Source organism: Tamandua tetradactyla, chromosome 11 (genome assembly GCF_023851605.1).
Source record: "Tamandua tetradactyla isolate mTamTet1 chromosome 11, mTamTet1.pri, whole genome shotgun sequence".
NCBI classification, from domain to species: Eukaryota; Metazoa; Chordata; class Mammalia; order Pilosa; family Myrmecophagidae; genus Tamandua; species Tamandua tetradactyla.
Genome location: NC_135337.1, coordinates 87,322,330 through 87,333,065, shown reverse-complemented (window position 1 = coordinate 87,333,065; position 10,736 = coordinate 87,322,330). Strand labels below are relative to the sequence as shown.

Below are 10,736 nucleotides of genomic sequence, written 5' to 3'. Positions count from 1 at the left end.
CTGCAGCACCACCTCAGGGTGCTGTATTTACTTATTTCCATGGCTCTTGGCTTTTTTAGACCCTTTACTGTTTGAGAGAAGGCACCTTGTACTACTCTTTTCTTCCTTCTCAGACCGTTGTTCAGTATCACTGAATAAATATTTGTTGAATGACTGAAAACAAAAACTTGACTGAGAAGAGCAGATATTCTTAACTATGGGGGAGAAAGAAGATGAAGTTAAGCAAGAGGAAACATTGTTAAGAGAAGGCAGCCTCATAAATTAGACCCAAATACTAAAGATAGAGAGAAGAGACATAAGAAACTTTAATTTGCCTTCAATTTATCTCCAGAATCAGCAATAAGGAGAAGTTATGGGAAACCTTGAAGTAGTAGATCAAAAAAGTAGAGCAAATAAGAGGTAACATCACAGGAGTCCACTGGGATAAGAGATGAACATAATGTTCCGGGTCTTTCTCCCAAAGGTTAAAGTGTCTCAAGTTGGCATTGTGTTTTTCTTTCTTACCTCCAAGAACTAAATGTTTCAAGGAGTGGAGAAATAGAAGAACACTTTCTTATTGAGGCTCATAGGAATTAAATTTTCAGAGTATGGAAAACCTATATGCTTCCCTTATACTATGTCAAGACTAGTTTACCAATCTTTGGTGAGGTGGAAACATAATTTTGCCTTCTAGAGACCTCATGATTGGTCCGACCTTCCTGCCTTTCCTGGGAGCAGAGCTTTCAACTTAACTCATTATTCAAGAAGGAATTTGCATTGGTTAACCAAGACTCTTCTTTGATAATTCCTGGGTGAGTCCCAGAATCTTTTCAAGTGTGTGGGGAATGTATTATGACTCCAGGGTCCCTTTTCTTCATGGAAACTTTAGGGATATTAACAAAGATCACACAAGATACAACCATACAAATTCCTATCTAGTTAAAAAGCTTGTTGGGCAGGGTGATAATGGATGCACTAAAGTATCTGCTTTCCTTCATCTGTCTCATCTTGTGTTTCTATCACTCATGGAATCTTACTTCTTTGAAGTATCTATTCAATCAGAATCATCTAATTTTTCTTTTAATCATTCAGCAAAAATTTATTCATCAAAGCCCTCATGGTAAGCACTAAAGATTTTTTCCAAGATAATGAAATGAGTAAAATATTGCTCCTTATTTCAAAAAGATTATATTTAAGTAGGGAAAGAAACATAGAAAAGAATACATGCAACATCATCAGATGGCACTGAAATCCAGGTGAAGTGAATAAAATGTTTGGACTCAATTTATGGAGGTTAGTGAAGACTTCACATTGGCACAGATAATTTTGCTGAGCCTTGAAGGAAGAATTGGAGTAATTTCAGGAGAAGGGACTGGAAGCACAACAAAAAGATAGGGACACAAATATGTGATAAATATAAATGTAAGGGGTGGTTGAGTTTAAAACTACCTCTTAATATCTGATGAACAATGAGAAGCAGGGCATGGAAAGTAGACCATGAACCTGGCCAGCCTGGCAGCAAACTCACAACAGAGAGACTTGTACTTTGTTCATGAGATTAATATCTATGCTTGAAGGTATTGGAAAGTCAGTGCAGGGTTCATAGAAGGTGATGTTCCTGAAAAACCATGCCTTTTGGAATCCTCACTTGGGGTCACTTTCTGTTTTCAAATCCCTGGAGAGATGATGAGGGCTGGTAAGTAAGAGAGGTTGGAGGTTTGGGGAATGAATCTGTGTGTATTGGATCTTATAAATATGAAAATACTCTCAATATTAAGCACGATACTGGACATTATATATTCATAACTTTATTTCTTTCCATTATTCTATAAAATTGCTATCAGTCTTTTGATTTAATGCATGAATAATGTGAGACTTACAGCAGAGTCACAGTCTTGTCCAAGGCATGTAATCTAGTTTGAAATGAAACTTCAAGTTTGTTGTTTCCTACGTTTTTGCATTTTACTAATAATCTTACTTTTTAATAAACATAATTTTTAAACCGGTGTTACAGAAAATTTTCAAGGATAATAGGGACAATTTCCAATATATGTCACCCATTTTTTCCCTATTCTGAATGTCTTCTATCCAGAATACCACATTACATTCATTTGTTATAAATAAGAATTTCTCAGGCTCTACTTGCTTTGACGACCTGGATATTTTTGAAGGGTGATGATCATGTATTTTTTAAAGAGACCCTTCATTGGAATTTGTATAATATTCTCTCATGGTAAGACTAGGATTATGGGTTATAGAGGAATACCATAGAGATAAAAGTCTATTTGCATTAATGCATGTATCCAGGGTACATTTTATCACTTTTGATGTTGACCTTGTTCAACAATGTTTGCCAAGTTTCCCAACTTAGAAGTTCCTCATTTCTCCCTTTTCCATGTATTACTTTTGGAAAGAATGCACTATGTGAATCCCACAATTCAGGAGTCTGGGTTATGCTCCATCTTCTTCAGAGAGCAATGTCTACACAAATATTTGAAAGTTTCTGCATGGGAAATTTGTCTCCTCTTATTAATTCGTTGAGTAATTTATTTATATCAGTTTGGATTCATGACATTTGCCTTATACTTTGGGTTGTGATGTTCTACTTTAGTTCTTTTGTTGCTCAGCTTGTTTCAGGTTTGTTTATGGGATGTCTCATCAGTTCCGTGTGTCTCTTCGATATACGCATCATTGAAGGGTATACTTTAGCACTAACTTTTTGGTACTGCAAGGTGATCCAGGCACTTCTCATATATTTCTTTTCCACGTCTAGAGTCAGCCAATTCTCTCAGGGACTTTTATTGGGGAATGGTGTTAAAACAAAGGTCTGGGCACTTGGTGTGCTGCATGGCACTGGAACCTCTAGGTGCTCTCCACTGACAGAGTAAGATAATATATGCAAGTCTACCATGTTGTGCATATACAAAGACCCATAAACATGTCCACATGTAACACTTTGTGTCTGTACTAATCTATCTCACTCTAAACCATAATCACATGGAACATTCTAGCCTCCTCCCCTTGCTGATGGTTAACAACCAACTCTGCAGTGGGAAACATATTCTTCTCATCTGCCATCATCTATGTAATTGCTTGATTCCAGTATGCATGTGCAGATGTGATAGAATTGTCAACACACACCCTGGAAGGATGAAATGTATGCACTAAAATGCAGTGCCTATACATAGTTCCTGTTTCCTTCATTTAATGTACTCCACTTATATCCAATATTATTATGTCAGCACCTTTTTCCTTCAACCCTCCAGCAATGATGTTTCATGTAGCTGTAATATAGTTAGGCTGTTTTATCAAATTTTACATTCTGTACTAGCATTGCTTTGATCTTGAAGATTAATATTTTATTTGCATACAGTAAACTTGACCCTTTGTGTTTGAAAGATTAATGGATTTTAACAAATGCATGTAGTCATGTGTCTATAATGACAATATTCTACAGAAAAGATTCATGTCTAAAAATTATTCTGTGATTCACCTATTAGACCCTGCTCTCCTCTTCCAAATCCCTTCATAATCAGTGATCATTCTATTTTCTCTATTGTTTTGCCTATTCCAGAAAGTCCTATATTTGAAATTTTTCTGATGGAGCATGTTTAGACAGCTTCTTTCAATTACACGCTATCATTTAAGATTTATCCTGAACTTTTGTAACTAGAGAGGATGTTTATTTCTATCACTGAATAATATTTCATTCTATTGATATAGTAGAGTTTGCTCATCCATTCACTTACTTAAGTACATCTTTGTTCCTTTCAGATTTTGGAGATTATCAGTAAATCTGCATTAAAATTCCCTTGTAAGTTTTTGCATGGCCTTAATATCAGCTGTCTATGAGAGCACAGTTTCTGGATTGCATGGTAAGACGATGTTTAATTTTACTATAAACTGCAAACCCTTCCCTTGGCTGAACCATTTTGTATTCTCACTAGCAATGAATGAAAACTCATACAGTCCCCCATCCTCATGAGCCATTGTTATTGTCAGTGTTTAGGTTTTTTAGTGTTCTAAGAGGTGTGTGATGGAGCATCATTGTGGTTTAATTTTGCAATTCCTAATGACAAACGATGTTGAGTATCATTTCACATGCTTACTCGCCACCTTAGATCTTCTTTATAGTCTTGTGTTCAGGTCATTTGCCCATTTTTAATTGGATAGTACCTTTTTATCGTTGGGTGTTAAAAGTTCTTTGTATATTTGGACACAGATTTTTTTGTCAAATACGTGTTTTGCAAATATTTTCTCCAAATCAATGGAATATGTTTTCATTCCTTATCAGTGTATTTCACTGGACAGAAATTTTTTATTTAATGAAGTCAAATTTATAAATATTCTACTCTCACAAATCATGATTTGGGTATGATATCTAAAACATTATCAACCCATGGGCTAGTAGATTTTCTGGTATATTTTACTCTAAAAGTATTATTCTTGCATTACAATTTTAAGTACAGGAATTATTTGGAGTTAATATTTCTGAAATGAATACAATGTTTGGCTAACTTCCTTTTATTTTTGCATGTTGACATCCTATTGTTTAAGCAGCCATTTGTAGAAAAGCCAAACATTTTCCACTGTTACTTTTCAAAGACCCATTGACTACGTTGTGTTTGTCTATTTTTGAGTTATTCCACATTAGACCATGCATTTATTTCACCAACACCAAGTAATTTGATCATTGTATCTTTGTCATTGTGCAAGAAATCAAGTAGTATGTGTTCTACAAGTTTGGTCTTCTTCAGTATTGTTTAGGCAATCTAACATTATTGCTTACCATATAAACTTTAGAATTAATTTTCCTATATACATAAAAGAAAGTGCTGCCACTTGGAATGGGATTGAGTTAATGTATAGATCAAGTTGAGCTGAAATGGCATCTCAACAATTAAGTCTTTCTATCAATGAAGATTGAATAAATTTGTTTATTTTTTATTATAACAATATATATACTACTGAAAATTTCTCTTTCTAAACATTTTCAAGGTCATAATTTGGTAATATGATTACATTCAAAATATTGACCTGCCATTATAGATATCCATGAACTTAACTTTTTCATCAGGTGATACAAAATGAATGGTCAAAGTGACTGAAGAATAAAATAGTGCATAAAAGCATTTCAATGAAAGTACTGTCTTTGTAAAATGCTTACAATAATGGACAAAGATGGTGAGTTGGCAATGGCATTAAGGAGAAGCAGGAACAATGACTTCCCTGATATTTTCATGTAAGGGCCTCTAGAACTATACATATTAATTAAGAATAATCAACTTAATACTCTTACCATATAGACATTACCTTTCTGTTAATGTTTTGAACACTGCTTGTACCTACACCTCCTTTGCTCTGGTCTCTCTTCCAGCAGTTTCATGAGTTACATGGAATTAGAGAACAAAACACGTGTTTCAGAATTTATCCTCCTGAGACTCTCAGAAGACACAGAAGTGCAACCCCTCCTATTTGCTCTGTTCCTGATGATGTATCTGGTCACTCTCACTGGGAACCTGCTCATTTTCCTGGCCACCATCATAGATGCCCACTTGAACATGCCCATGTACTTCTTCCTTGCTGACTGTTTTTTTTTCAGACATCTGTTTCACCTCCACCACTGTCCCAAAGATGCTGGTGAACATCCAGAGACCAAAACTATAAGTTATGGAAACTGCCTCACTGAGATGTATTTTTCATGGTTTTTGGAGGATTAGATGACTTCCTCTTAACCGTGATGGCCTATGACCATTACGTTGCCATCTGTCACCCACTGAACTACATGGTCATCATGAACCCCATGCTCTGTGGTCACCTGCTGCTGGCATCATGGATTGTGAGTGTTCTGGAATCTCTTTTACATGGCCTAATGGTTGTGTGATTGACTTTTTTACAGTGTTGGAAATACCCCACTTTTTCTGTGATCTTGATCATGTAGTCCAACTTGCGTTTTCTGAAACCTTCCTCAATGACCTTGTGAGATATATTGCAACAGTAATTATGGGTTTTATTCCAATCACAGGGATCCTTTTCTCTTAATGTAAGATTATATCCTCCATTTCGAGAATTTCATCAGCTGGAGGCAAGTATAAAGCACTTTATACTTGTGGGTCTCATCTGTCAGTTTTGTCCTTGTTTTATGGTACAGGTCTTGGAGTGTATCTTAGCTCTGCTGCTACCCAAAACACAAAGGCAAGGGAAATAGCTTCAGTGATGTACACCGTGGTCACTTCCATGTTGAGCCCCTTTATATATAGTCTTAAAAACAAAGTCATAAAGTATGGCATAAGAATAATTTCCAGCAGGTAAAGATTTACCCTGTAAAAGGAACCTTTGTCACAAGCTTAGAATTTTGATACCAATTAACTGAAGTGAATACTAGCCTATCTAAATTAAATACTCTTAGTGTATAATATAATCTGATGTTTGCTTAATTTCTAGAATTCTATCTTTGCTTTTCATCCATCCAAACACCTTATCTTTTGTATTTTCTTTAAATCATTTGTATTCTGTGGATTCAGTATTGAGTTGGACTCCTCTGCCTGAATGCTTAGTGACAATTATTTATTATAGGTAATTTGGTCCATATATAATTATAGGAATTGCTGGAGGAGTGAATGTGTACTGCAGTTCCTGAGAGAAGAAATAAACCATTCTTGTGTTATATAATTTTTATGAAAATCACTTGTCATTTTAAATGCTGAGTACCTATTGTCAGGGTTTTTGGTCATTGGTTCCAGATAAAGGGTACATATTGGACTGCTGTCACTCACCAAATCATTAAACTTCAATAATCTATATTCACTCTCTGATAGAGGATTTTTCTTGCTAAATTTCAACATGAGGTACTTGAGAACATAGTAGATATTACAACTCTTATTCTTAAATTGTTTATGGTTGTATTCATCACTCAGATTCTTCCAGTGATATAATTTAACTCTTCAAGAATTATTTTCATAAGCAGGGTCATTACCAGGACATTTTTCATAGTATTTCCTACAATAAGAGCCCTCATTTACATATCCTGAATAGCGCCATGTGTATTTTGCCCATTGTCAGAAATATCTACTTTAAATATTAATCCAAGATATTAGGAAATAATATCAAGATTTTAAGTAGATCTATTGTACTCTTTGGGAAGTAGAATGAGGCTAATTTTTTTCTCTGTTCCTTACCTGACCACACACTCATCTTTTTGACTGGAGGATAATAGTGGCATTTTAGGTTTGGAGATTTCTCAGAGCTAATGCTCCATTTTGAAAAAAAATGTATTATTTTATTTATGTAGTTTTCATTCTTTGGCAAATCAGTGAATTCATTTATTTTGCAATGCATTAAGCCATATGATCAGACTCTGTTAGTTATACCCACATCAGACCTGTAGTTTACAGAGAAAGGAGATTTGATTTGTGCTGTCCTGAAAAAATTCTCGTTTTGGATTGTGCCTTAACCTCAGCTGAAATCCTCAGTTTCCGATTTTTTTGAAAATTCTCCTCAACCATTAAATGATCCACCATACTCCACATTTATTGAATTCTGATTCTCAACAAAATACTTTAACAAATAAAGAAGGTTTCCAAAGTCTTCCCTAGACAATCTCTTTAGGGATGACTACAAACAATATATTGTTATTCAGATTTTCCAATATTATTTATGCAGGAGTGGCACACTTTTATCCAATGTACACAGTGTCCTTAATGTCCTCACTTCCAAAAAGTTGATATATCAACTCCCAGATTCTTAATAGGCAGATAGTGCTTTTGCAATCATTTTCTCTCTCTAATTATTTACCTGTATGTCTTATTTTCTTTAAGCATAAATATCATTTAAAAAAACTCCAATAATTTTTTAAGTAATTTAATAGACACTTTATCTCAACATTGTTGGAGAAGTTAGAGGTATGTCTTTCAAGTAGAAAGCACTAAATATAACAGCCTAGACAATAAAGGTGATATTTATGCTCTTATCAGGAACATAACATAAATTAATAAGATTTCCCCCATATTGTTGAGACACAAACATGCTGCATTTTCTGCAATTCAGGCAGTAGGGAGAAATTCCCATAAGTATTGGTTATATATGCAATACTCCTGCCATTTCACCATCCTCTGGAGAACAAGAACCTAAAGCAAAGAGAGGGGGGAAATACTGGTTTGCACCAGTCCACTCTGCCTGCCTGACAGCTTATCATGTGAACTGCATGGTAGACACAAAAGGTCTTTATACTTGGAGTGTAATTTAGGGGAGAGGGAGATAGATAGGATGTCTTTCAAAATGCCCTAAGGTTTTTCCTGCTTCCCCTCTATCATACATGGCTCATACAAGGTTCTGACAAAAGGTGTTTTGTAGAGCTTGTATTGAGTGAATGACGGAGACCTTTACAACTCTGCCATATACACCAATTCTTTATTTCAATCTCTACCTCAATTGCCATTCTTGACACTCTTAATTTTTCTCAGATAAATAATCTCCTTGGCTTTTTTAGGATAATTTTATTCTTCTACTGAACCCTTAAAATAGGTGTTAATAAAAAAGCATTCACTGTGAAGTGAGGGGATACATCTGTTCTCATGGAAAATTAAATTTTATTATTGAAGAATCCAAAATTCTTCAGGACTAAAATAAAATTCATTTTCACAGAAATAAGAGTACACTTTAAACTTGTAGAAAAAGTCACCAAATAATCTAAAGGAAAAACATGAAGGGAGTCATTAATACGTAGATTTTAGCAAAAACCTAACTCCTTCATGAATTTTTGGGGTGATAGAGGGAAACACTATATTTATTTCTGGGAAAAATGGGGTGCCTGGATTGCCACCTTCAAACTATCAAATATATGTTCTAAAGAGGAGAAGACTCATTTTGACTGAACTCTGCTCTGTTCAATTGTATTCCATTGAGTAATTTGAGGAATAATTTACTGGGTTATATCCATGCAAAATTTTACAAAAGAGGTATGTTTTATTGGAAGATTAATTTTCAAGAGTAGGGGAACTCAGAATAACACTATCAGGTCCAGGGAATATCATTTAAGCTCAGACACTGTAAGAGCAGTAACAGACTCCTTAATACTTAGAATGTGCCATAAAAGTGTAGACAGTGTCAAAGTGTGCATCCGTGGAACATAGGAGCCGTGAATCCTTCCACCTGTGCCATGATCTGAGATCCCAAGAAAAGTCAATAATGAATTACCAGCATCTATGAGAAGCTCTGGGAAAGCAACTCCTCATGGTCTTCTATCAATGTCGATATTCTCATTTTCATTTCAATTTCAGATCACTCTTCCCAGAAGAATTGGGATGCATCCATTTAGCTCTGAGATATGTCATCCAAACTGAGATTACATAACTGTTTCATTTCCTTGAGTTTCAAGAATGCAAATATTTTGTATTTATTTATTATCTAGGATGGAAACAGAGCTAGTGGAATAAAAAATCATAGAAATGAGTCAGAGAAGCTTTTTTCTGCCTGTGGGTCAGAAATGTAATGTCAAGGAATGCTTTACTTACAGTAACTGCATGAACCCAGAGAAAGAGATACAGGTAAAACTTACAAATGTAAATGTTTTTATGTATAATTTCTTTTTCTTGAGGTGTTATTGAATTCTATTCAGATAATTTTCTCTCAGTTCCAATCCACAGAAACTTTTAATTTTTAATTCATCACATATATTTAAACCCTAGGTGATCTATTTGATTTATTTTGAAATATTTTTGGGCCATTGTATGTATATACAAGATTCCTTTTAATTTTTTCAAACGTGTAACAGATAATTGTTTTCTGATCTGTGCCTGAGTAATTTCTACATCTGCAACAGTTAGAGGCTTATGTCCACCACCTGCTTTTCAACCATCTATTAGTTATGGTACCTTCGTTTCTTAGTATTAATGGTGACTTTTCAATTGTGCCTTAATTAATTTGTCAAACCATATTTCTGAGAAATGTTGAAGGCTTAGGTGGAAGAGGGGAGGGTTTACATTTGACTCTATTTTGTCATTGCTTAGAAAATATAATTTAAATTTAAGTTTTCCAGATAAAGTTTTTAAGATCACATAGGTGCTGTGATCTCAGAGTGCATGCTAGCATTTCATTCATAGGGCTTTTCCCACCACATAGCTCTAGGACTAAGGCAAGTGTGAATCTCAATACCTGTGATGGTTGGAGGATGTTGTGTAATACAGAAAAGCTATGTTCTATTCCTTAGTTCAATCTTGTAGGGGCAGACTTATTACTTCAGTGGCATTATTTTGATTAAGTTGTTTCCATGCAGATGTGACTCTCCCATGGGACCATTTGATTAGTTGATTTCTGTAGCACCATGTAGTCTGAACCACTTGCTCATCCAACACACTTGTCCTTAGTGTTGATTCAACTCTGATATACAGTACATTGTTTTCACTTGATCTCTTTAATGGAAGCCCAAATTTTGACTTTGCGTTTTTATGATGGACAGCTCAGGTTGTGTGGCATCTTTATGGCCCAAAATTAAGGATTTTGGGTCCAGCAACAAGCCATATGCTCTTTCTAAAATGAGTCACAATCATCCTGAAAATGTGATATAAAGTTTTTTCAACATCCTAAGGTCTGCTTTTTAAATCAACTATATGGCCATGCCTAAGTCTCCACACAACATCCCCATCTGTCATGCAGACTTAAACCACTATTCAATATGATGTGCAGATCAGGATGTACAAATGAGATATAAGTGCCTTCAAGATACAAAGAAGCCCAATAGTTATTGTTCCTTTCAAATG

The 10,736-nt window shown here is 34.9% G+C and overlaps 1 pseudogene; it reads left to right on the top strand.

Annotated features, from left to right (window-relative positions):
* The first annotated feature begins 5,372 nt into the window (after positions 1-5,372).
* Positions 5,373-6,291, top strand: LOC143649222 (olfactory receptor 7A10-like; annotated as a pseudogene).
* The last annotated feature ends 4,445 nt before the right edge of the window (positions 6,292-10,736 follow it).